At 39.5% G+C, this 13,517-nt stretch overlaps 2 long non-coding RNA genes across 2 annotated transcripts in view; both read right to left on the reverse strand.

Annotated features, from left to right (window-relative positions):
- LOC147755284 (uncharacterized) overlaps positions 1–1,838 on the reverse strand; it is a 36,794-nt gene extending 34,956 nt beyond the window's left edge. Inside the window, exon 1 of the long non-coding RNA XR_015328277.1 lies at positions 1,388–1,838. This is a non-coding gene — a long non-coding RNA (uncharacterized LOC147755284). The remainder of the gene's footprint in view (positions 1–1,387) is intronic.
- Positions 1,839–3,483: 1,645 nt separating this feature from the next.
- On the reverse strand, positions 3,484–5,002 carry LOC147755285 (uncharacterized). The gene is made up of 3 exons (XR_015328279.1): positions 4,875–5,002; positions 4,576–4,647; positions 3,484–4,145 (listed from the first exon to the last, which is right to left on the reverse strand). It is a non-coding gene; the product is annotated as an uncharacterized LOC147755285 (long non-coding RNA).
- Positions 5,003–13,517: the final 8,515 nt, after the last annotated feature.

A 13,517-nucleotide genomic window follows, 5' to 3' on the forward strand; every position in this document is an offset into this window, starting at 1 on the left:
GCTGTCTATAGATCGTTTTAGGCTGGCCGAAAAGTGTCTGGCATTCCATACGGTGGATATTAACTTAGAGCTTCTGCCCTTGATGCTGGTTCTGCCGTTGCGTTAGTCTCGCTGTCTTTCTATTAGGCTTCGTGTGGCGTAAGATGGAAGCTGACATGCCTGGCCTTGAACGGCAACGAGGGCAGAGAAGAAAGGAAGACTTTTGCTTGATCTGGCTATCCGCCGGAGGCCAGCTAGTGAACGATACCGATGCGAACTGGTGACGTAGAAGCAGCAGTAGCTAACAATATTGCAAAACAAAGGCATGTCGTTGTCAAATTGATCAGAGCGTTTTAGTAGCTAATATTGTTGACTTTAACGTTATCATCCGTTCGCGACCCTTACGTACCAACTGATGTCTTACAGCATTTGTACGTTGCAGCCGTCGGAGCCACAACAATTGGCAGGGAACACCCACATTAGAAAAGGCATTATAAACGAACAGTTTTATTCTATATATGTATACATATAGAAATTGGATAGTATCTATATCTGATCGGCGGAATTCGAGTCTCGAATAGAACTCCAGTTAGGTCATCACGTCCTCTGTGGAGAAAAGCCACGTCACTGAACTGAAACTTCACGAAGTTACTAGAAGTGCTATTGCGCAAAATATTATTTAGCATGTCATATCTTGCATTATATCGTTGTCACGAAGTTAAAGTCGGGTAAATAAGTAAGTTTTAATGGTAACATCATACCACTAGTTTAGTAATATCTAAACTTGTTTTATGAATTTCTTTTATTGATTAGAGAAAACGCTCGATTGCTTCTGAATAAATACACAAAAAAACTTGTATATCCAAGATATTTGAAAATGAATGTAGTAAGGTAATTTCCGTTGAACGTTACGTTATTATTCGTAAGATTGTTTATGTTGCATAGCCCTTAGAACATCCTGTATCTTTAATGGTAAAGTTAGCACGTACGCCCTGTCAAGTATATTTTCATTAAATTCATATTAATCCAAGTAAAATAGAAATTGTACGATGCTATTATAGGGCCTCAAGTTGAATATTTGTATAAGAACAAGAACATTTTGTCAAATTTGTACCGTTTAGAAAGTCAATCCTGCTTCTTTTTTACTAGCATAAAAGATAATAAGCACCAACCTTGTCTTTCACTGAGTACAGTATCTCTGAAAACTAGCTGTAACATCTGCTTTACATGTTGGCATTTATTTTATGAATTATCAGTTTACCATCGATTCCTTCAAATTGTTCATGTAACAGTTATAGCTAACAGTTAACACATAGTTATGCAGACCATTACTAGCCTTCGGAGCCCCCTCAAATTCTGAGGTATATATGTTATAATAAATCAATTTCACCGGATTGTGGGAACTCACCTTAGAGTTGTCACAGGCAGTCCGAGACTCTACGGTGCTCATCCAAATACAAAGTTCTTGGCGGATAAACAACTCATTTTCCTAAACTATTTAGTAAAAGGCGTCCTCGAGCTCTTCAGCCCGCAGATGAGTGCTGTGTGTTCACTAAGTAACTACTTCGGAGGATCTGATATTGAATCCTCGTTGTTCTTGAATTTTCTAACCAGTGGCCCGTGCTGTGCATTGTAGCAGCATTAGGGCAAAGTGTAGCTCAAAGCCTTATTGGATGTCGACCCGTCCGAAGGGAAACTTGGCCATCAGCCTTGGCGACGGCGGCGGCGGCGGCGGCCAGAGGACGAGGGCAATGCACTTAAATCACTAGGAGTTGCTGGGCAAACAGACGCTCGTGGCAAACCAACATAGCAATGTTAGCCTCTTTGGATAACAGAGAGCGGCGCTACGCCCGTGTGGGTTGTCCAGAGTAAACCAGCCCGTACGTACTTCGTTCATAGAAAGGACGTTGGACTCTATTGAAAACGATAAGGCGAGAAAAATTACCTTTTCCTTGATCTTCAGATAGACAATTCCAATAGCTTGAATGGATCATTTTTATCTAAGATTTAACGTGGAATTAGGTTTCTATGTTTCCAAATTGTATTGGTTTAGTTTTAGAATGTCCTGACCAGCAAGCAGAGGTAATTATCGATGAATTCGTCAATAAGTATAGTTAACCAGAGTAAGCACATTGGAATTTACAGACGCTGCTAAAAAGTTAATCCTTTGATCGAACGGACTCGAGTAAGTAGCGTTTTTTAATTTATAAACATGAGACGTTTTTCGTGTAACCATGAGACACCGAAGGTTTCAATAGAAGTTTATTTCACTATATTTACTTTCTTATAATAAACTCGAAATGGTCTGCCCAGCAAATAGACTTCTAACAGGACTATCTGTATAGAAAAACTCTAGATGCATGCTAAAGAAATTTGTAAACAGACCTTTGGCAATTTTCTAATCAATGCCTACACAATAGATATCATGTATGGAAACGAAGTGCTTTCTAGCGCGACAAAAAATTGTTCCAGTCAAGATTACATACCGCTAGATAAGCTGCATCCTACTAGATCAATCGGTAATCTAATCGGTAATCGGTAAGTCTTGCGCTTTAATATAATTATACTTTATAGAATACTTTTTTTAATCGGAGTGAAGCTTTGTTAGTACAAGTACACGTCTTTATGATCCCGAGGAGTGAGCACTAAGACGGGAAAGAAAGGTAAACAAGTTGCCCATAGTTATCGTAAGAAAGCGATAGACAAAAACGGATCCCGAATACAGGAAACAGAGAATAACAATCAATCAAGGCAGGGAAGTCTACTCTTCTAAGCCAAGTTAGGTTTGTCGGCTTCTCACTCGTTCGGGTGAAGTCGAAGCTAGGCAGTTGAATGGGTTTGTTCTATTGTTAATTTTCATTGATTCGAGCTGAAATTGGGAATAAATCTCACTCGAACGAATCGACCAAACCCTTCGCATTATTGAACAGACCTTGCCCAAAAAAACTCAGTAAACCGAAAAAGATTGTTCTCTCGCTTCCATTTCAAAGAGCACAGTCATCCATGATTAACTTTGCTAATATATTGGACCGTCTCAGTAAATTGATTAAATATGGCTTTTTGCTATAGTCGAGTCAGATTTCTTTCTCCGTTTTACTTGCGTTCTGAGGACAGCCATTTTAAATAGCAACTTCAGGAAATGATAGTAAACAAGTTTTGGACATTTCTGGTAACACAAATAACGATCACTCACTGCTATCGCAAATATTTTATACACAAAAGTTAACACCTAACATAAACTATCTAGCCTACTACGCTGGCTGTAATACCTTTTTTCGTATTACTGTTGTTACATAAGTTTTCGTAAACCTAGAGGTCCTTACTATCATAAGTTTTAGTGGTTATCCCTTGAAGGACACGCAAATAACAAATCTGTAGCTGCGGTTATCGAAGGCGGCGTTTAGGTTTGATAAGCTTACTTTAATTAAAAAAATCTCTAAATTGATGGAATGTTCGAAGTATTTAGCGTGCGAAACGGTAGCTTTTTAAAAAGAACAAATAATCTATGTTTTTGCTGCAGCTGAATGAAAAGAAAAAACAACGGTAGCTTCCTTTTTATTTCACATATAGCTCGAATGTACAATTGATAGATAGTACGGATACGATGATGGTACCGACAGCGTTACGTAACACAGTATAAGGATCTGTTATGCAGCCTTCTTATTATATTTATCGCCAGAGAAACTAAGGCGTCATAATATTGTTCTTAACAGTAACATAACCGTAAACGAAATATACTGTAGCATTTCAATGTAAATACGCGTCTTTCTCTAATGCTGAATTTATACATATTCTTGATGGATATGCTCACAACTTCATCCAGCATACACATCTGTATCAACAGCAAATACTTCAAGATGATATGCCTATGCTACAAGCAATACGAATATCCCGTAATTCGTCACGTTTGGACGGGCCATATCTAAAAAGGAAAAAAGGCATATGATGGGCTGAGGCGGCTTGTAAGAATATTTTGCGATGAGTTAGTGGACCTGCCTCTGGCCACTACGCAGACACGGAGGCAACGCAACTCGAGGAACATCATTCTCAAGGGAAATTGGATCATCCATAGTGAATCGTACTGGAAGCAGTAGTACCTTCTAGAAAAAAATCACTCCGTTCCAAAAGAATATCCCCCTGGGGCGCGATAAAAATATATCGATGTCCTGAAAAAGAATACCCGCGAAATGAACGAAATACAAGCTCAATGTACCATAGCTAATAAAGCCAGTAAAACTGAATCTATGATTATATGCGTGTAATTCTCGATTCACATATCGAGGGAAACGTACTTGACGGCATCCTGTAGATTCCAACTGATTCATATATCTGAATGATTCAAACCATTAGGTGCAAAAATAATTTCGGTCCAGCTAAATGGAACATCAACCGATATGCACGACGCCAACAAGCATTTTCCTAATGATTTTTGAAGGCACACTGCAAGGGCTGATTCCGAAAATTCGTTTACTGAAGAGAATAGCTGAGGATTAGATAGAAGTCACAAACAGGCATGCTCAACAGGCCAAGAGGCTTCAGCCTCAATAAACATAACGAGAACTCAACGTGTTGATCAAGGACATAGCCTACACTAACCTGAATCAGTTCCTGAATGTCTGGCATATCATCGGCCGGAAACAACGCGTATCTGTTTGGAGCTTTCCCATGCTAATAGACAGAAAGTACGAAAATGTTACCTTATTTAGGATAGAGTGCTTAACCGTGCTTTAACCCTGTACATTGATTCAATGTATTTTACATGAAAAAAACGCTAAGCCTTTATTCGAACATAGGTTTAGGCGATGAATAACAGGAAACATCTTTACATAGTAGAAGCTGACACTTCTGAAGCTTCGATGCTATAGGAAAGTAGTTACCATAACGCCTTTCGCTACCTTTTGTTCCTTCTGCGATGATTAGCCGACTATGATAGGCAAGCCGTCCCTGTTCGCGCGTTTTCACTACCCCTCCGCGACGCAACCGCTGACTAACATTTTAACAGATGATTGAGTTGCTAATGATGAGTGAAATCAAAATTATACGCAGAGAAGTATCCTGTGAGTGGTCATGCGCCAGTGATCTCAGTTTCAGAGTATTGCCTTCGATATCTACAATTCGTGTCCGTCAACAGCACAGACGATAGAAAAGACCAATTAAAAACTCATCACCTACTCTGTTGTCACTTGGCTTCGCAGACCTCGAGTAGCCCAAAAGGTGTCAAGTAACTAGTTTTTTGGTATTGAGGTCAGCTTCGGACACGGATCGATGGGGCCGCTTAGATGGTAAAAACAGCTTAGCACAGATGAATGTACCAAGGATTTTTGGCAGCTCATCGTAGTAAGATATAAGTTTTTTTTTTTTCTCTCGTATTAATATAGATACGTGACTGTATCAAATCGCAATCAAAGGAGCTACAAGAGACACAGTTTTATCTTAGGTTTTAAACTAGCCCGGACCTAATTGAGAGAAGGACTCGACCTGTATAGTACGAATATGTTTATTGGTGCACATTTATAGGTGCACCAATAAACATGTCAGACTCCAACGAAAAATAAATACGCATAGGTAAAGCATACCACACGTCAATGGCGCGCGACGTCTTAAGATTGTAGCTATAGGCAACTTGCTATAGAAACCCTCTTTTTGCAATAATAGCTTTTGTAACTAGCTGTTAATTTACATCGCAACACGATGGATATCTAAATATAAATGTCCACAGCATTTTCGCTAATGTCCGTAAGAATGACTGTATTTATATAGTAAACTTGTTGGGAAACTTTACGTCATATATTGAACAATGCTGAAAAACTAATGTGGACGGTACCCACTTCACGCATCGATTTCTTTGCATACTTTTATTCAGCTCAGATAGATGTACTAGTAGATACCTGAAAACGGTTGAATTACTGTTTTGCCAACGGTTCTCTTTGTATAATAGCATAGACGAACACTCATATTTACCACGGAAAAACAAAACAAAGTTCAGCTCGTTGAAGTTATTCTAATGACCCGAAACGTGTTGACGCAGTATCACGTCAGCCCGTCGAAAGCAAAATATGTAGGTACCGACCTTTGAGAGACCAATTCTAGTGAAAGTTGATTATATGGTAACAATGCAAAGTATCAATACAGACAGCCGATGACGATAAATAGGACGGTGGTGTGCCTGCTACGGTTGTTATCCACCTGATGGCGCATTGGCCAAAACTATTAACTGCGCTCATCGATTCCGCGATCCTCTTCTGCCGCATTATATAATTTTGCTTCAGTTGATACAAAGCATATATTACATATATGAGTTCAGTAGTAACGGTCACACCTGGCCAAGGAGAAGGTTCCATTGTGCCGCTAACGTAGAATGGGGTATAATTTGTCAAGCCATTGAATCCGCATGTACACTTGTCAAAGGAATGGCTGGGTTTCCGTATTATATGTCATTCAAATGCAGGAGTGAACGCCATGATTTCTTGTGACTATCAATATACGGCGGGCAAGAGTGCGTTACTCAATTAGTACTTGCGAAGTTCTACCACTACAGTGGTTCGCTTTTTTGTGCTCTGATCCGTTTTGTGACCAGTCTTTTAACTACGACATCAGCAGCGAGAACAGTGTACGTATTTCGACAAGATATGGTACCGTTAAGCTCTTTCACAACCCGGTACCTTCGGGTTTTGAGATTAGAGCTCTCGAGTTTGAATAGCTATGAGACTATTATTCAGCGAAAGCGAGTGCCGTGTCAATACCGCAACCTTTCAACTGTAATACTTTGCATAACTCCACTCCACATCTACCGTTTCTGCAAGCGATTGGAGCAAAAATGCGTCGACTCAATAGAAAGCTATCATAGCCTTCTGTTTTTGTTGTATAAGGGCTAGACAGCTCCCACAGTGACGGAAAGAGAAACTACACATAGCAGCAACGATTTCTACAGTTTTCTCTATATCCATTATTAATTTACATCGCATATTTAGGGAGGCCTACTGCGAGTTGCAATATCTAAGTGTCCACGTCATAGAGTTAAATGAATATCCTATGAAGTTTTTGAAATTACGTGCCCATACATGTTTAATATAAAAACAAATATCTACCACTTTTATCTAATGAATATCTATTACTATCTCCCATTACTATTAACAGAATCTAAGAGAAGAGTCAGAGCGTAGCTATGCTAAAGAGAGGTCACTGGCAAGCCCTTGCTATAGTGGTACGTATCCAAAACAAACATTTACTGGTATGTGTCCGATTTCAACACGTTTTTATATTACTGGCACTTATTCGAGGTCATGTTAGGAAAGATAGGCTTTTGATAATTCAAAGCACGTTCAGAGCTACTGCTGAAGCCGAGGTTCAGCTTTATGATGCCGGAATGGTTACATTTAGATATGGAATTATTTCCGTTTACAAATGCTTGCCGAACGTTTCAAGTGATTAACGTGTTTCCGTATTTCTATATTCTAAAATAAATAAAATAAAAATTCTAAAAGTAATATTCACGGATCGTACTAAACGTCTATATTTGACAATTGTGAAATAGCTACTTATATTGACTAGTGATTTATTGAAGTCTGGCTGTCACTCAGCGCGCATAACTGTCTGAACGGTAAGATCGAGTCTATTAAAAAATATCCAGAGATGTAATTACCTATGCTTATGTACACTGAAGATCTATCAACACAGCGAAGACATTTAGTTTCAAGAGAAGCTTTGTGCTCCCCCTGCGATTCAATAGTCGTTATCGCCTAGGCCTGCTATAATTCTTATACTGATGAACTTGCCTTTATAGATAGATTTTTTGACGCGTTATGGGTGTTCGCAGACCATTGTTTTGTGGATGATTTTAACCTTAGGCAAACTTCTGTTCCTAGATACAATTTTGGTTCTCGTGATTAGATTGCTTCACTTCAAGTTGGTAACTGACATTCACGCTCCGCGTTTGACGAGCCAACGTCGTAATTTTATAAAACAAACACTAACATTGGTTCTCTTTTGGCTCTAAGACCGATTTTTTTTTGGTATATACCCTGTACATATATAATGCCACTACCAGAAGTTTATTAGATATGACTATGGTTTCTATTATATACCATCAATCCATATTTAAGAAAAAAAGACATTTTTTGTCAGATCTGGCCAATGCATGATCAGTTCGAATGATTTTAGATTACGGGAACTTTTACAGCCACTGGCTCTATTTGTAATAGCATCAAACTTTCTTCGATGATGCGGTAGATATAGAGCAATCCCCTAAGATCACGTATGCCAATCTTTCACAATTAATTGCCTTGCGAAATTACGCCAAAGTGTGTGTGTGTGTGTGTGTCAGATAAACCGTTCTTGTAACTTCTAAAAATATATAGGTTTTTTAAAAAATAAATATTTTTTAAAAAACCTATATATTGAAAAGAAATGTAGATAAGACAATATTAATACCGTGGTCCTTTATATGCGCTCAGTACCAAACATTCGTGTGACAACAAGTAATTTTAGAGAATAAATTCCCAGCCATTTGAACGTTAATTGGGTTTTCCCGAAATAGAGTTCCGTCTATTTAGCTTGAATAGCAAGCAACATTGCAATTTTACATTTAGTTGCACAGTATTTTCGCCTGTAGAGGTTCCTCATATTCAAAGAAGCATACTAGGTTCTTATAATCACTGGCTCCGCCGACTAAAGATCTGCTCTGTGATACAATACAATAGCTCTGAATTAGTTTCGAGTTATTACACAAACATTTGTATGAAGTTGATTCCACGTTTGCGCCTAGTGAAACTCTCGTTTAAAACTATAGATATTTTCAAAACGAACAGTACACGCAGAGCTCAGTAAACACTCAGGACACGAGAAAGACTCGAGATGGCACGACAATGGACACGTTGAAAAAGTACCTTTTAACGTTTATTTTATATATATTATTTTTCATGGAACGATATGGGATAGAAATTTATGCCAGATCAGTAACACCATTTTACCCTGTAAACAGCTGAATAGTATAAGAGAGTAACCGTTACTTCTAAGTCGCTTCCCGAAACAACTTTCTAATACAAAATTTCTATAGAAAACATAATATGCCTTATGCTGTTAGTCGTTATTATATTTCTTTTACCTGTGCATTCAGGTCGGGTGGGTCACTTTATGTATTTCAACATGGCCTAACAACCCTTTCAAATTTGCCTTTCATAAAACTTGCAGTCACAGAAACAAAGGTTGTTTAATATCGGATTTTTCTACCGGAAGAACTTAATAATTTGCTTTGAATTAAAAAAGTACTGCTGTTGTCAACGAAACGGGTCTCGGAGTATTACGAAATGGTGTTTACAACAGGAAGAGAAGTGAAACAGACGAATGGCAAATTTTTAATACTAAACATTTTATACTGGATTCCTAAGCGATCGCTAATAAAAAAGTTACATTGCACTTGCAGGTATTCGTTAAGTTAACGAACGCCCTATTGCGTTAAGGCGCAGTATGTATTCTGTTCAAGAGGGCACAGCAGGTTCACATGTAAGTTAAAGGACGGTGCCGTTGGCCTTTTCACCCGATGTTGGTAACTACCTCTTAGCCTATACGCTGACACAAAGAAGTGTACGTTAAAAATTTTAGCGTCGAAGTTAGAATGAGATCATTATCGAGCACCGTTCGACGTCGAACGTGACTATTTCACCCTTAATTGCCTATGATCGCGATAACTGTAACAGCACCCCGTTCAAACTAATTACGTCAGGCCCAGTGATTGATGCATTGCAAAAAGAAATACAGTGATATAAATGTTAATTGTGATTTCCAAATTAATCTTCGATATAAGTTACATTTTGGGGGTAAAGGAATAGAGTGCTTTCGGTCGGTACAAAATAGGCTACATTGGCTACGCTGTAATCGATCACACATCATTGTAGAGACATGGGCAACAAAAGCGGAACAAGAAATCTTTATTTAGAAAGGCTGGCTACTAATTACTCTGAGTGTGAGACAACGCGCTCGCCTTATTAATGAAGTGGAAAACACTGAACTATTTTTATTACAATTCATTTTAGACCCTATTTCCTTGATTACTTCAGTTTTGCAAGTATCTCATTGAAAAGCAGTAGGAATGATGAGGGAGGGTAGTGTCATCAGCTCTATAACTACTCTGGTAATTATATGCTTAGATTAAGCGTTTGGCACTATTCTGTATAGTCCTCAAAATTCGTTGTTTTTTACTCAGTCATCACGTTGGGCTGTCAAAAGCTGACTACTCGTACCGCTCTAAATAGCCGCCTATTATAATCATCTAGATGTGGAGAGCTTGGTTCATTCTTTTTGTACACGTATGTTACATCTTATCAACATTGCGGTGTTGCTCTCATCCAGTTATTATGTACGCTACTTGGAAGCCGATGAACAGCCTAGATAAACCTTACGTATCGATATCAGATTCTTCTAGACATATTCTTCTATACATAAAAAGAAGTTCGTATTTCCTGTTACTCTTCGTTACCCTTCCGCGCAAGCCATCAGGAGTAACTGTGCGCGGTAACTATTGCGTCACCGACACGGCACACGTGCGCGTGGTAGCTAATGAGCTGTTCTCACTTCGAGAGATTAACGTTGTTCTTCAAAGGCCAAGTTTATCTTGATCGCCATCCACTCAGTAACCGAAGGAAAGCATTGTTGCCGCTGGTGACAACGGCTTCCCCAAGTATCGCCAGCGGCGCGGCCGCCAACAATGACTGACAGCGTTAGAAACGTCGGGTAAGCTGAAGAAGAGTTTCCGGACAGATTTGACGATAACACCCAGCTGGCTCTCTCACGCAAAAGTGTCTCGGTAAGAACACCGATGTCTGTAAGAGAACGCTGTTCGAAAAGATATGGACCTGCCATGGAATATCAATGTAAGGTGGGACAAATAAGGATGTAAAGATAAGCCGGTTAGGAAAGCAGGCCAGTGTTTCTAGTCTGCGTATCGTCATGCTTGTCGCTAGTGATACCGGAAAAAAGCCACCACTGCCTTCGGTGGCACTGAAGCAGGAGCAAGACAGGATCGGCAGAAGAACGGGGGGTCTTACCTTAGTCATATCGCTCTGGGCAAAAAAACCTTGCGTGCTGCCTCTGGTACACAGTCCCACTTCGGAAACGACAGGAGCATTTAAGATAGTTCGGCTCAAAGGGAGAGAGATGCAGAGATTGAAAGCAGAAGCGGATAACGGATGTAACAGAAGTAAAAGTCGAGGAAAAAGGTTATTGATTTTTGACCGCTAGACCCGACGGGACCGCGAGGGATGCTGTATTTGAATCAATCTACTTTGACAGCAAGTAATACGCTCCCGTACTTGTCCGTTGTTTCATACGCACACGCAGCCGCGATCGTTACCATAGTGATGAATGTGAGAGCGGCCCCGCAAAGAAACCTTTCTGTCAGGCGAGCTACTGTCCTGTAACGTGCCATTTCCCGTTCAATGAAACGTAGTGACGTTCGGTTATTCTAACAGCGTTCGCTTTTTCCTCTAGGTTATTTCACTCTATAAAGAACCGCTAAAAGTATTAAAAATCTCTCAAAATGAATAGCTAGCAACAGCGTCTCAATCACTTATTGATGTCGCTAAGGAAGGACGTTCTCACTATATTTCGGTAGGTGTAAAGCTTTCGAATGGACGAGAGTAATTATATCAAGACAAGTAACGTATAGGTTATGGTATTTCCAGATAAACATGCAGAATCAATCCGATCCGACATTGTATTATCTACGCAACGACAACCTCGCACGTTTTGCGGGAATGACAATATAGAGATGATTAAAAAAGATCAGTAACATCATTTCTTTGCCCCGATGCAAAAACAACTGACAAAATGTGTTAGAGCTTCCGAAACGAAAGATGGCTTCTACCTACATGTCGAATGCATACGGAACGTAATTTATATGAGTTATTATTTACGCCATAACATTAATTCGTGTTTGACCCTGATCACAGCATTTAGGGTGGCGAAAAATACAGTTTAATGATTATAGATCAATGAGCACATAGATACGTTTTCTAGTTGTCGTTCACTTAGCTCTGAATGAGGGCGGAAGGGAAAAATCGAAGCGGTCTGCGAGTGTGCCCTTGAAGCAGCCGTCCGGTCGACCAGCAGCAATTGGAATAAGGTAAAACATATGTCTAATGACCTGTGAACGGCAGCCAAACTTAACCATGCATTTCTGCACAGTCATTTCATTTGTTTGCATTCCTTGTTCTTTTATCTGGAGCACGCACACACAACGGTACAATGGTGAACTCATATATTTGGCACGTTAACGTTAACAGTGGTTTAGATGGTAAAGAGCCGTGATAGGATTTCTAAGCCCCGGGTGAGACGGCTGTAGCTGGCCATTGAATATATACCAAAATATGGGTATCATGGTAAATCCGTCTCTGATGATCTAAGAAGACGTGGCACCCAAAAACGATGCATATAAAGACTGCAGGAGAGATCTATGGCTAATTGTTCGTGACTCACGGATGGGTTGACGATCCGTAACTGGACCTGGAGACCGCGTGACTTCCTTTGATTGTTCTTCAACTACATAGTTGATGCACAAGTTCGAAACGCTATGGTTGATAGCTTCGTAATGAAAACAGATTAAAAAACTTCGCTGTTTGCTTTAGAAGAGCTGGCTTGTAAAGTGGACAGTTTTATCTTAGTGTTCTATCTGACACACAAGAATAAGCATTAAGGCAAAATAAATTTAAAAAAAAAAACATGCTATTAGATCAAATGAGCCTTTTCAGAGCTCCTAGCTATCGATGAATTCGTATAGACGCTTTATTGGTAATACTATTCGAATGACGCCGTGCGATTCGCAATATTTTTTTTATTATTTAATTTTCGCTTAGTAGCTAAACGGCACTACCTTGGTTAGACACTTGGTTAGACCCTATTCTATCTATAATTCGAATCTAGTAGAAACATCTACTAGTAGTAGATCCTACTAATCATGTAGTTTCAGCCGCAACAATCCTGTGAGATCGGGCGCCAAAGGAGCAAGTAAAGGTGTATGAAGATAAAAACTCATAGGAAGACTGTTAACACAGTTAAATTAAAGTTCTTCACAACTCAAGTTAAATCAAGTAAATAACCATACGGATATCTAATAGGCATTATTGAATTAGACAGTATGCACAGTAAGGTTATAAAACTTGGCTTCTTTAGAGCTACATTACTTTGCTTGCTTATAATATTTTTACTCCACCACAAAGACATTGCTATCTCGGTAGATGTACATTACCAGTGAAAGCCGTTAGCTTTGTGTAATGCTCCGATAGGCCAGCAGAATGCACCGCGTGTCGACGATTTCAACCTTCATCCAGCGTTTTCCAAAATACCGTCGTTTGTATGTTTTCCCTTGTCTCTCTCTCTCTCTCTCTCTCTCTCTCTCTCTACGGGTCTCTTTCGATTTCTATCTCTACATCCTGTGTATAGCTAATTTAAATCATTACCACTCAGTTTGCAAAGAAGTGAACAGGGCTTGGGGAGCCCCGTTCTCATCGAACGTGCGTAGAATTCGAACGAGCGAACGGGGTCCT

Source organism: Varroa destructor, unplaced genomic scaffold (assembly GCF_002443255.2).
Source record: "Varroa destructor unplaced genomic scaffold, Vdes_3.0 BEIS01000005.1, whole genome shotgun sequence".
Lineage (NCBI taxonomy): Eukaryota > Metazoa > Arthropoda > Arachnida > Mesostigmata > Varroidae > Varroa > Varroa destructor.